The sequence below is a fragment of the Excalfactoria chinensis genome, chromosome 7 (genome assembly GCF_039878825.1).
Source record: "Excalfactoria chinensis isolate bCotChi1 chromosome 7, bCotChi1.hap2, whole genome shotgun sequence".
Lineage (NCBI taxonomy): Eukaryota > Metazoa > Chordata > Aves > Galliformes > Phasianidae > Excalfactoria > Excalfactoria chinensis.
In genome coordinates, this window is record NC_092831.1 from 23484775 (window position 1) to 23497544 (window position 12770).

At 45.3% G+C, this 12770-nt stretch overlaps 1 long non-coding RNA gene across 1 annotated transcript; it reads right to left on the reverse strand.

Annotated features, from left to right (window-relative positions):
* Positions 1-3456: 3456 nt before the first annotated feature.
* LOC140254937 (uncharacterized) lies at positions 3457-10741 on the reverse strand. Its single transcript, XR_011904340.1, has 3 exons — positions 10335-10741; positions 4524-4658; positions 3457-3682 (listed from the first exon to the last, which is right to left on the reverse strand). It is a non-coding gene; the product is annotated as an uncharacterized lncRNA (long non-coding RNA).
* Positions 10742-12770: the final 2029 nt, after the last annotated feature.

The following is a 12770-nucleotide window of genomic DNA, read 5'->3' on the forward strand; positions in this document are numbered from 1 at the left end:
GGGCGCGGAACCCGTACGCCAGCGCCCACTTCGTCCACCTCCGCCGAGCAACCCCGTTCGCTCAGGCCGTTCGTTTAGAGCTGTGACGGAGCTCTGACGGCGCTGCTTCGTAAAAAGAGGCAGTTAAAAGAAATGAAGCGAGAGACCTTCAGCTCGCTTTCGAAGTGACGACTGTGCAGACGGATGGATTTCATCCAGATGACGCGAAATATCATGTTTAGCTTCTATTTTCTTCACTGGAATAAATATTAGGGTCCTGGCATTAGAAAGCTCTTCGTCTTAATAAAATCTCTTAACTCACAAGTCTCACTCTGAAACGTAGCCGAGCAGACGGTCGGTTTGATCTAAGGAACAGGAAGCTGGGCAGTAACTTTGCTTTTCCTCGGCGGGATCTCTCACCTCACTCTGCACGTTCAGATCTCCCTTCTTTTCCCGTCTGATGCTGCCGATGGCTGTGTAAAATACACGTGTAACAGCGTGCAATAAAAACATTCACACTTCTACCATCGTAGACATGAAAATGAGCGGAGTCCAACTTTCAGGAGTTTCAGTTAAGAACGAAACCGCCATTGAAAGTGCATTTGAATACAGCAGTCTTTACAGAGTACCCGCGTCCTTTACTGGAGACAACTGCAATCTCACTGGAAGCATTCCAGCTGATGTTTGCGACACACGAGCGCAATCCCAAGCGACACCGTACGGAACCGCTCGCAAAGCTACGCTTCACATTTTACCGGTCAGCAATTTTCTGTAGCGCATCGCAAACCCACCGGGGAATCCGTCACATCCCCGCTGCCATGTTTTCACTGCTGCCGTCAATCACGTTTTCTGGGTCAGGTCCAAAGTATTCACAGGTTCAACACATCTTTTTTTGTTTGTTTGTTTGGTTGGTTGGCTTTTTTTATGAATGGGGGAAGGAAAGGGGAGTAGAGACAGCACAGCACGGAGCAGAGGCCGCTGGAACGCATTAAGGCCGGGGACATTCTTTGGAAGGGCGTGTTGAGACGCAAAGAGATCCGTTTGAATGAGGCACAATGATTTCACTTATTAATGAGTCTCACAATGAGGTGTGGAGAAGTGGACAACAAACTTGACAATGCAGTTCAAATCCTTAGTTCAGATCGGAAGTCCGCGTGTCGAGCTGTCAAAGCTCCCGGCCGGCGCTAACGAGGTAACGACTCCCAGGTGCCGCGGAGGCGCAGCCGCCCGGGCACAGCCGCGACTGGTTCGCAGCCGGGGGCGGGTCCTCCCGCTACGCCTCTTAAGCTCCTCCGGAGGCCGTAGGGAGCTATCAGACGGATCCCGGATTCCATAGAAGATGGTAGTCGGCGTGGGCTCCGCTTCTTCGTCAGGTTTCGGTGCTGCTGGGGCTGCTTTTGTTACGGGACTCTGAGCTTGGGGTTTTTTTGTAACGTTCTCTTTGTGTTTTGTTTCAGGTTGCGGTGGGACGTCTCCCGGTGAAGATGAGCACGAAACGGTGAGTCGTTCAAGTACGAACGAGAGCGAGGAGGCTGTGAGCTCCGGGGAGCCGTTCGGGGCCGTCCGCCCGCAGCGGGAGGCAGCCGGGCCGCCGGCGCGGAGCTTCCCCGGCTTCTCGGAGCCGGGTTAACGCCGTCGCCCGGCCGCTGTCGCGTTTTCGGAGGGGACCAGCGCTCCTTTCTCCGTGTCGAGGCGCCGTCAGCCCCCTCGAGGCTTTTCGGCGTCCTCGGTAAGAGGGAGCGGGATGGGGCCGTATTCTGGGAACGCAAGGGTGCAGCCGCTCAAGGGCTGCTGAAACAAGTTTTTTCCTATCGCAGGCCGCAGCGGAGCATCTCGTCAGCCCGAGGCGGCGACAGCGGCGAGCGTTCGGGATCCGCTAGGTAAGCTCTCTGTTCTCGAGTCTCGCTTAAGGCGGCCCCTTCCTCTTCCACCGACAGGAGCGAGGTGGCTATTTCACCCCCGACCCTTTATTTATAATTTCAGGAGCGCGACTTTGTCCTTCTGTCAGCAGGGAGAAGAGAGTATTGCAGTCGTCAGGATAAGCACCTTGGAGATCTGGTAAGAGAGCCCTAAGGTATCCCCTGAGCGCTCTTTGCCTAGAGCTTAGCGGGCTACGCCTACGTCCGCTTTGGAAGCAGGCACAAGCGAGCCCTCCAGAGGTTTGTATGGTGTTTTTTGTGCTGTTTGTTCCAGGCAAGGCGGACGAGGAAGGACGGGCAGCCCAAAGGAGCGCAGCCTTAAGCGAGGGAGCGAAGAACAGCCCGCGTAAGCGTCATCTCCCCAGGTGGCACGGTGCGGGGCCAGCAGGCTGCGGATGTGAGCGAGAAGCAGAGCAGGTGAAGTTGGGTGTGAAGTGGTGGAGGTTGTCGTGTGTTAATAAATGTGTGAGTGTATATAATAATTATAATATATACAATTATATTATTTGCCTTAAATAATATGGTTGTATATAATGTAATGCTGTAATTCCTTGCACATTTATTATTATATCTGATGGGCTGTTTGGAGAGTTTGGTGAGTCTTTTCTGGGGTTGTTTAAGGATTGTCTTTGTGTTTTTTTCACAGGGTGAGCAGTGCAGCAGAGCATTGAGCCTTGGGACCCGGCTGTTTCTCAGCAGTGGTTTGAAGAGCAGAGTTGGCCTCGCATGGGTGCACTTGTGGAGTGAGGTGAGTGTCCTTTATTTGTTGGTTAGTGTGTGGTGCCTTTTGGTGTTGGGGATTTTTTTTTTGGTGCTGGTGTGTTTAGAGCACTGTGTGTGGTGGGTCTTGTGGTTAGTTAGGTTCACTTAGGGGTGATAGGTTTTTTTTTTTTTTGGTGGAGGTGTTAGTTAGATTCACTTAGGGGGTGATAAGTTGTTTTTTGGTGGAGGTGTTGGGTTCACTTAGTGGGTGATAGGTCTTGGTTTTGTTTTTTTTTTTTGGTGGTGGTTTTAGTTGGGTTCACTTAGAGGGTGGTAGGAGGTGTTTGTGGTTTTTTTTTTCTGTGTTTGTCTTTGTGTTGTTGTGACTTTGTCCAGGGGGGAGAACACAGCTCACACTGGGTGACTGCTCTGGTCACTTAGTGTGGGCTGTGTTCTCCCCCCTTGAAATAATGCTAGAGACCTGGTTTTGCACTATCTTTAAAAAGATATAAATTTTTTTTTTTTGGGCGGGATGGTGGGTGAAACACAGTGGCAGTTTTTTTTTTTGGCCCCTCCCCTGCCCCTCTGGGGCCCCTCCCCTGCCCCCTTGGCCCGCCCCCTTGGGGCCCCTCCCTGCCCCTGCCCCCTTGGGGCCTGCCCCCTGGGGGCCCCTCCCTGCCCCTGCCCCCTTGGGGCCTGCCCCCTGGGGGCCCCTCCCCTTCCTTGCCCCCTTGGGGGCTGCCCCCCGTGCCCCCTTGGGGCCCCTCCTCTGCCCCTTTGGGGGCAAACTTTGCCCCTTCGGGGCCCCTCCCCTGCCCCCTTGGCAACCCCTGAGTGGGGTTGTTGGGCCCTGCCCCTTTGGGGGCCACCCCTGCCCCTTGGGTCCCCCCCTATGTCCCCTTGGGTGTTGCCCCTGAGTGGGTGTCTGAGGGCAGCCCCTCTTTCCCCTTGGGGGCTGCTCCCTGAGTGGGGTGTGGGGGTGCCTCTCTTCCTTGAGGCCCAGAGTGGCTCCTTTGTGGTGGTGGTGTTCTTAGTCTTGAGGGAAGGAGCTCGAGTGAGGAGGAGCTGCGTTCTGCATCCTGCTGAAGAAGAAGACTTGGTTTAATTCAAGCCTCAGGTAAGATCTTTTTGAAGCAACTTTAGCTCTGTGCCTAAGGGGTTCTATGGGGGTTTACGGTTTACAAGGTTTTGGGTAAGTGGCTGAAGGTGAAATACACTGATGTGCAATGCCACAGGCATAAATCCTGACTGTGCTATGGATGCTTTACAGTATCAACAGTGTAGGTAGGCTGAGTGGTTACCGAGGAGGGAAGCTGCTACATGTTCTCTGTAACATTATTGCCATTTCCTCTTAGGAAAAAATAGAACCTAACAGGGAAATAAATGGAAATGCTTGTGCAAGCTGTTGAGAGAGCTCTCTGAGACTGACTCTAATATTAATATATTTAAAAAATGTAGAAAACTATCTCTTTGTGGGCAGAGTTTTACTCTGTAAGAATATTAGTAATTGCCCGATGGGGGACTTAAAATTACCTGAATTAGTGAAAAGCTAGCTCTCCCTTATAATAGGGTGTCTTTTGCTTCATCTTCTTACTTGAGCAAAACTGGGAAGAAGAACTTCAGGAAGAAGAAGAACTCTGTTCTTCTCGTTTCAATGCATTACTCTGAAATAGCGATAACTAAGCTTACTTCTGTGGCTCGGGAAGCGGGCGATAATTCCTTTTTGCAGAATTATTGGCTCGCGAAGGCTTTTTGGCAAGATTGTTTCTCCGGAGAGCGCTGCCGTTCTGCATTGCGAGTGGGATCTGGGACGCCTAAGAATATCTGCCCCCTAGCGGAAGGACTAGGCTTAGCAACTCGAGGTTTAGCGGTGAAGCGGATACCTGTCTGTGTGTGACTTAACAACAGAAAATCAGTGCTTACCTCAATAAAAAATGGATGTGCTGTCTATTTCTGTGCTTTGGTCTGGCTTCTTTGCTGCTGAAGGTTTTTATCTTGCGGAATGTGAAGAGGAAGAACAATGGTCCCTTAAGCAATTGGCATTTGGCATTGCGTGTTCTGTAAAAGAAAAAGTGAGACTTAGATCAGTAACAAATAATAAATCAGTAACAAATAAAACAAATATCTCTCTATATGAATATATATAAAAATATCTATGGCAGAGGGACTGAGCATCAGACTTGCTTTGCTCAGTGAGTGTTTGTATTGTTGCAGCTGTTTCTGGAGCAAAGTGTTTCATGAACTTAGTATGGCTTTCTGAGCTGATGGGTGGCTGTGCTGTCCCAGCAATAGAGTGGTGGTGATTGCCTTGTTTTAAAATAAACAAAGAAAAAAACCCTTCTGCTTTCTATTTTTAAGATGAGCTCACTGTGAGCAAACTCTGGTTTCTCACTAGGTAAACTGAGCTAGTGCTTTGCTGTGCGACCCTCTGAATCTAACATGTAATCTAAGTTAATTCTTGTGAACCTTTGTCCAAAGTGAGGCTCAGCTTTAATGCTAACTATACAAATACATTATGCTCTGCATTTTGTATTTTAACAGAAGTAATGAAACTGCACTGGGGTTCTGCCATACATGATTATATTACACATAAGCATTTACATCTTTATGTGAGAGTCTGCAATTATTAATAGGTTTCACTTACAATCAGTTAATGACCTATTTATGCTGCCACCAAAGTGAAACATGGTGGTAATTTGGGAGAGAAAATGGAGTCTTAGTTAACTATGATGCTGCTTCCCTAGTGACCTGACTGCAACAGAGTTTCAATGAGTTAACAGGTAATCTTACTGGTATGTGATGATGTTAGTGGCCAATTGAGGCGTTGCTTTCTGTGAAAAACAGAATGGGGGGGTTATTTTACATAGGGATATCTTAAATGAATATTACCAAGATAAATGTTATGGGTAAACAAATCCACTAATTCAATGAAATTTCTTTTTGATTACAGAATCACAAAGCCAACCCAGTCAGAAGGGACACCTGACTCCTAGCTCTGCGTGAGATGGCCCTGACTTCAACTGTTCTGGCTGAGAGCGGCATCCGCCTGCTCTGTGAACCGTGTCAGCCCTGGGCTGTGATTGATGCCTCAGGGAAGCCTGTTCTGATACCTCAACCCTCTTTAGAGCACAGTTTTTCTTCATCTCCGAGCTGTACTGTCTACTGTCCGGATCCCTCTACAGAGCCTTTCTACCCCTGAGGAATCTGCGGCTCCTCCTAATTCGGTGTAATTTGCAAATGTACTGAATATGTTTACCTTTGACTCCTGTATCCCGATTAATTACAGGAACGCCTAAGGGAACTACTCCTGCAAAGAAGACCCTGGAGTCTGACTGGTGCCTGTCCCCCAGCCTCTTGCATTCTGATTTCATTCTAGCAAAAGCTTGAAGCCTCTTTTGTATGGCTCTAAATCATTGCTTGGCCATTTGTTTGTCTGTTCCTACGCATTAGTTTGACTCAGTGTATTAGATAGTTGAAATTAATGGATGTATATATTATATAATTGATGTATTGTGGAATGGAATAAAATTTGATTAATTATCCTGAATTTGTATATTTTTCCTATCTGTCATTTCACAGACCACATTTTCTACACACTCACATTATTAGTGTAGCCTGCCATTCATATCAAGAATGGCTGAGCAAAAAGGATGGATTTAAGCTATAAAGCTTAAAACTGTCAAAAACAAACAAACAAAAAAAAAACAACAAACACCACCACCTTCCACACCATGGAAGTCCATGGGGTCATCATGTATCCATAAGAGAGATTTCAGAATTCATGCAGACAGAATGCACTGTCTTTCATTACAAATGTGGGTACAAACTCTCCCTCACCTCACTTTAACCTAAGGGACAGACTCTGTGATTGTATCCCTCTGTCAGCAAAGACAAAAAAGGACTTATATTTTTTTTCTTTTATGATAAGTCAGAAAGGAAAGCCCTAATCCTTAGATCGTGTGAGCTTGGCAAGAACAAATGGCATTAGACTGAGAGCACCTTTAAAAATCAAACCTTTGTCCTATAATAGTATACAATGAATACCACTCTTTCAACAGGCACCAAGTGTGGAAAATTAACCTTTTCCTTTTCTACTTTCTATGCTCAACTGTGGTAATTACATGCACAGTATTCTCCCTTCCACGTCAAAGTTGGGTTACGGAGCTGAGAAGTCTTTCCACCCATACCCACACAATTAATGTCAAACTAATTTAAATTTAAAGGTTTTTTTTGTTTTTTTTTTTTTTTATATATAATGGAAAAAAAAAAAAAAAAAAAAAACCATTACAAGGACAATAAGAGATCTTAAACTTCTTGACCTGATTTAGGCTTTCTCAGCACTTTGTAGGTTCTTAGGGACTCAACACGCACAAAAACACAAGCAGAAGGAGAAAAAGGCAAGGGCAACATTACAGAATTCCTTTTTGTAACTGCACCAGTCTGCAGCAAAAAAGATGTCACGAGAAGAAGAATGCTCATCTGTCTCCAAACATGACACAGGCTCACTGGAAGTCACCCTTTAAATGAGGTTAAAGAGACGTGGAGCCTCCCTGCAGTCGAATCCTCTTCCCCTGTGCTCCCGAGCCTGACCCGGTCTCTTCTTTCAGGTGCTTGCTATGTGGTTTGGGCCCTGACTCTGCAGTTCCCTTACAGTCATGCAAATCTTACTGGTTACGGCATAAGCTATTTAGACTGAGACACCCTGTCCTTGAGACGTCAGACAGAACTGCTTCCCAAAGGGAAGCTGAATCGCTTATCCTTCTTGTACAGTGTAATAATACAAGAATAGTAATGTATAGCTCAAAATAAATAGTACAAGACTGGTGGTAAAAAGATAGCCAGACATTATCTATAGGAAAAAACTCACCAATTCTGAGGCCTTCAGTCTAGATGGAAAATGATGAAGCTTGTCACACAAACACCACAAAGGAACAGTCTCCAAAAGAGATGCTGCCTCAGTGCTGGTCAGCCCTCAAATGAAATCTAGGAGAGCTGGAGAGGTGGAGTTGAGCTGGATACCTCCACCTGTGTTCCCACGACTGACCCGACACTTGCCTCAGGTGGTTAATCAGAGGTTCAGGCTGTGATTAACAGTTTCCTATATGCTTCTCAATAAGTTTCCCCAGAAATGAGATCCCACAAACTTCTCTAGCATAGCAAAAGCACACAAAAATGGGTCAAAAAAATGCATAGGAAGAAAACCTATTTCACCAGTGGGTACCTCTGGGGAAGAGAGCCATAGAGACTGTTGTGCTGTCACTCTATTTTCCTAGCTCTGTTCTTAACAGAGGCCTGATAAAGTAAGATCGTCAAACTTAAGAGCACACGCCTGCAGTTGTGGTCTGACTCAATAAACCCTCTTCTCAATGACTTACAGTAAGAAAGATAAGAGACCACCTCTGAGGTTTTGCTGAGAAAAGCCACGGGAAGAATTTGCTCTGTTCTCAGCCAAGACAAACATCTACCTCCTAAAAGAAAACTAATTCCTGTAGCCCCATGAACTAACTGGTCTCCAACCCATCTGATTTTCAGTGGTAAATTTGTAATGGCAGTAATAAAACTCAGAGCACTTTACTAAATCTTTTAAAAAGTACAAATAAAATCCAGGCAAATACCCATTCAGGCAGCCAAAAGCATTAATGCCTCAGTACATTCTGGGCTAGGAGGAGCCTTATCTTAATTAATCCTACCTGAGATTGACTCTGTTAACGACACCCACCTGCAGAAACAGACAAGAAGTTCTCAAGGAAAAAAAACAACAACAAAAAAAAACATATTCTCAAATGCTGAGTTAGAAAAGAACATAAAAAGAACTCCTTAAGGATGCCTTTCTAAGAGCATAAGAGTTCTCCTGGCCCCAGCAGGATCCCCCCAGAAACCAAGCTCTGAAAGTGGGTTCTGAAGGGGGAACTACTCAACAGACACTGTATTCAGCTGTATGTCCAGGTGGGAGGGGGGGAGAGGAGGGGGAAAAGAGTGATGGACAGTTTTCCCAGTGGCCTGCCTTGGTATCTTCAATGCCATATTGAATGATATGAATAGCAGGACTGAGTGCACCCTCTACACATTTCCTGAACACACCGAGCAGAGCGCTGCAGTTCATACAATAGAAGGGAGGAATACCCTCCAAAGGGTTTTAGACACACCTCAAAAGCGAGCCCATGTGAACCTAGTGAGGTTCAACACAGCCAACCATCACTCTTGGTCAGGGCCTTCCTAGGTACAACCACAGACCAGGAAAAAAAACACAAAAACAAAACACACCCTTATATCAGCCCTGTGGGGAAGCATTCAAGGGTTCTGGAGGAACACAAGTTCCATGTGAGCCAACAGCGTGTGCTTACTTAGAACCCAGAAGGCCTATGGTAATCTGGGCTGTGTCAAAAGAGAGGCAGCCACCAGGAAAAAAAATCATCCCCCTCTGCTCTGCCCTTATGGAGCTGGAGCTGCAGTTATGGGACTGGGCCCCTGGGTGTGAGAAATAATGTGGAGCTCCCAGAGTAGGTCCAGAGAAAGGCCATGAAAATGAGCAAAGGGCTGCAGCACCTCTTGTATCAAGAAAAGCTGAGGGAACTGGGTTTCTTTATTTCAGAGGGAAAAAGGCCTTATTGCAGACTTCTAGCACTTGCAGGGAGATTATAAACAGGAGAGGGACTAGCCTTTTTTGTGGTCTGTGTGTGTAATGCTACAACATGATACAGAGCACAGCAATAAGAGCAACACAACAAAGTCCTGGGCAGCAGCAAACCAGAGTGAGCCCAAACGAAGGAGCAGCCACAGATGCAGAAAGCAAGAAAAAAAAGCTGCTTACCTTCAAAAAAAACCTCTACTGGGCCACAATCTACAGTAAGGTGCTCTCTCCTCCGCTGCCAACCCTTAAATGAGATCTGGGAGGGGGGGGATCCTGGCTCCACCCCTTCCAGTCACTCATCTGTATTATGTGCACCTGAGCTCCCCTGGCTTGGCCTCGCCTTTCCACCAGGTGTTCAATCACAGCTTCTTCACATTCTTCTAACTAATGCTCTAACAAACAAGTACTAAAATTCAGACCACTTACTTGCCTTGAAGTACAACACCGCAATTGGTAGCACTGTGCAAGTACACAAACAAACAAAAAAAAACAGAAAAACCGAACTTAAACCTTCTCTATTGTGAAGTTTCGCCTACACGAGGTATTTAATATCACATGGGTCATGTTACCAGTGCGCAGCACAAAGTAATCAGTTATTGTGGAAGTCATATTCTCTGGCTTCGTTGTAAAACAGGTTCCAGGTTAATTGGAAGTGTATAAGTGTACACAGCTGCTGAACACTCACCGTCTTCTTGATGTATTCTCTTATAAAAATTAATTCTGTCAGCAATGGGAAATAATTCTTATTTCTAGGCTGTCATTTTTGTACAACTTCAGTCAAACTCAAAATATTATTCTAAACAAAGTTAGAAGAATTAAAGACTATCTCTTTAACTGCTACCTATTCCTTACTCTAGCAGAGACAGATGACAAGAAGCACGGATCTGTCATATCTGGCAGTACCTAAAAGTGCACTGGTTTTAATCAATACTAGAGCAAATCTCAAACCTACATTTGATCGCTCTGTTGTGCTCATATCCTTCTGTGACAGAGCAGACAGTGAAGGATTATGTTGTGCTTTCTCTCCACTGTTCCTTCCCTCTCCCTCCTTTTTCCTGCTCCAGTGTGGGTCCCCTGTACGCTGCTGTCCCCTTGGGGTGTACCTGGTTCAGCGGGCACTCATCCGTGAGTGGAGGTCCCTTTGGTGAAGTAACTCCTCTTGGGTGAATTAACCGTGTGTGGGTCGCCTGCTGCGCCGTGGCACGTCACCGTCTCCAACCTTCATGTTCCCCCTGCTCCTTTTCACTCAAGTCGTATCCATGCCCAGTTCTGAGGGTGGAAAAACGCTGCCAAACTAAGCATGGGAAAGCAGGTAGCAGACTCAGTATGAGTGATAAACAAGCTCCGACTTTATTGCCCGAAAAACCATACTTTTATAGCAGACAGATGAGGGTGTTTGAAAATCACACACACTAATTGGAGAAAAGCTACTGCAATAACAACCCTAAAACCCTCCTTCAAATCTGCGAGCCATTCATTCTTTTCCTAGAGGTGTCCTTGGTTCTCATGCTGTTTATCCTGCTCTGCAGCTGCTGCTCTGTGAAGTGCTAATCTTGATCCATAGCTGCTGCTCTGTAAAATCCTGCTTGTACTGCAACAGTTTTTCTGTCCTTTCCTACATTCCTTTTCACCAGCAGCTCTGCTAACAAAATACTGTAGGTCCTGGGATAAGTGTGCTGCAGAGCGGCCTAAAACAACTGTAATCATTGTAGCCATCCCCTAATATTTCACAGAGATCTCTCCTGATGCTCCCTTTCCTCCCAAAATCTTGCTGTGGAAACCCAATACGGATACCAATATCTATTATTAAGAGGGGTGAAAAAAACTATTAGCAGGATTTCCTTCAAAACCTAACAAAATAGTGCAACTGTGATGGGATACTAGAAAGACTGAAGTAAGTTTAGTGTGAGCTGAGAACAGGAATAACAAGGCAGATCATAACTTTAGAGCTCAAATGCCTCTATTTCTAGCTGTGAGAATACTTCCCCTGGGTCACAGACTGTTAATCAGTGCTATTGCTAATTCATGAATGATAACATGTTTTGATTTTTTTCTACAGAGAACTTTTGACTAAATCTGTCAACAAACCCAGCTCTGTAATAACATATAACTCTGGAAACATTAAAATAACAGCTCTCAGGCCTTCAAAGGAAAATCATTGGGCTGCCTGATGAAAAGTCAAACGCTCGTGGTGAAGGATACCAAAATTCTGACTGTAAACGAGAACAAACCAGGTTTTCTCATCGCCATAATTGTCACCTCAAAATTCCTTCTGCCATATTTGTTCATGTTAACTGGGAGGCACATTTGGGTGAGACAATGTATTGCTCTCAGCTTTACTGCAAGAAAAATATATATGTTTTCTAGCTGATGGGTAATATGAAGTTCAGCCTCATCCCAATATATTCACATGTGGGATTATATATATTCACATTCAGGGATTTCTCATCTGCTGGCTGTTACTGAGTATGGAGCCCTCCATCCCTCTGAGCTTTATCACCTTTGTCATCTCTGTGTAAATATTATTTAATGGTAACCTCTGTTATCTTAATGCTGATTGGGGTACAAATGTACAAATGGGGTCACTGAGTGATACAGGGTAGTCTTTGTTTTGTCAGTTCATCATGCTATACTTTTATTATGCATCGTGATTTAAATGCAGCGAGGACAAAAGTGAATCAAAGTGCCTTAAAAACACAAATATTTTAAAACAGAAAAACATTTATGTCACATACGAAAATATTTCAACATTGATAATAAAAAAAAAAACAAACAAAAAACCAAAACAAAACAAAAAAAAAAACAAAAGAAAAAAACAAAAAAAAAAAAAAAAAAACAAAAAAAACCCCACAACCCATTTATACAGTAACCTTGTAGCACAAGTAAACATCTGCTCCTTTGTATTTTAAGTGATGCTAAAGGCAAGTTTCCTGCACTCTCACCCAGAGCAGAATGCATTAGAATGCATTTGAATCAATGTAAAACATGTTTACATTTAATGACATAATTCCTTGTCTCCTCAGATTCTCTGCTAGGATCCAGAATCTAAATGAAGCTTTGGGTCCCTCATGTTGCCCAGGTGTGGGCCATAATGTCATCTTTTACCATCACAATTTTCTATTCCATTGAGACTTTTAATACGGTGAGTTGGAAGTTCATATTGTCCTTGAAAAACTATTAAAAGAGTTCCCAGGAAAAGTGGAAGCCAGCCAAATTCTCTGGTGCTGTAGGCTGTACGTCCTCGTGTCGCTCTGCAGTCCCAGCTTCCGGGCTTGTGCGGCAATCGGAACCTAAGTGGCTGCTTAACGGGCATCAGCCCTAATACTAAAATAAGGGAACGGGCAGCGGCAGCAGCCGACCTGCCTGGAAGTGTGCGAGACGAATATATTGATGTTACGGTTTTGTAACTTGGTGTTGCTGCTATTCCACATCAGAGCAGCGTGCGGGATAACGGGAGTTAAGGGGACACGATTTTTTCCTTTTCTGTGGACTGCCTTAAATGGGCATTGGGGGGGGGGGGGGGAGCACCTGAGGGGAGG